The sequence below is a fragment of the Gekko japonicus genome, unplaced genomic scaffold (assembly GCF_001447785.1).
Source record: "Gekko japonicus isolate JY-2015 unplaced genomic scaffold, Gekko_japonicus_V1.1 scaffold1669, whole genome shotgun sequence".
Lineage (NCBI taxonomy): Eukaryota > Metazoa > Chordata > Lepidosauria > Squamata > Gekkonidae > Gekko > Gekko japonicus.
In genome coordinates this window covers 167284-168233 of record NW_015169223.1, presented here as the reverse complement: position 1 = coordinate 168233, position 950 = coordinate 167284, and positions in this window count along the sequence as shown.

Genomic DNA, 950 nt, shown 5'->3' with positions numbered 1-950 from the left:
TGATGATGAGGAGATTGGATTTATACCCTGCCCTTCACTCGGAGTCTCAGAGTGGCTTGCAAACTCCTTTTCCCTTCCCCTCCCCACAACAGACACCCTGTGAGGTCGGTGGGGCTGAGAGAGCTCTTGACAGAACTGTCCTTGACAGAACAGCTCTTGTCAGAACTATGGCTTTTCCAAGGTCATCCAGCAACTGCAAGTGGAGGAGTGGGGAATAAAACCCGGTTCTCCCAGATTACAGTCCGCACACTTAACCACTACACCAATTGAGTGACCTTGGGTCAGTCACAGTTCTCTCACAGCTCTCTCAGCCCAAAAAATAAGTCTAGCTCGCCACCTAGTGGTGCATAATGCATCAATGGTGCATCCTGCTAAAGAGCTAGATCTCCTGACTGCCAGACAATCTTTGGATCTCCTGGCTATACTGGACACACCGCCATGCAATAATTATTATCATTATTGAGACTGGGAAGGGCAGCCATGAAGAAGCTAGAAAAGATTCTTAAAGTGTAAAGATGTGTCACAAGCGACCAAGATCAAGTTAATTCATGCCAAGGTATTCCCCTGTACTATGCATGGGTGTGAAAGCTGGAAAATGAAGAAAGCTGACGGGAAGAACGTTGACTCATCTGAAATGTGGTGATGGAGGAGGGTTTTATGGAGACCGTGGACCACAAAAAGGACAAATAAGTGGCTTTTAGATCAAATCAAGCCTAAACTCTCCCTAGAAGCTCAAATGAGCAGAATAAAGCTATCGTACTTTGGTCACATTCTAAGAAGAGAAGAGTCACTGGGAAAGATAATAACGCTAGGAAAAGTGGAAGACAGCAGGCAAAGAAGAAGATCTAACAAGGAAACCATGAGGGCCCTCAGCTTGTAAGACCTGAGCAAGGCTGTTAATAAAGAGACATCACCCTGCCAACAAAAGTCCGCATGGTCAAAGCAATGGT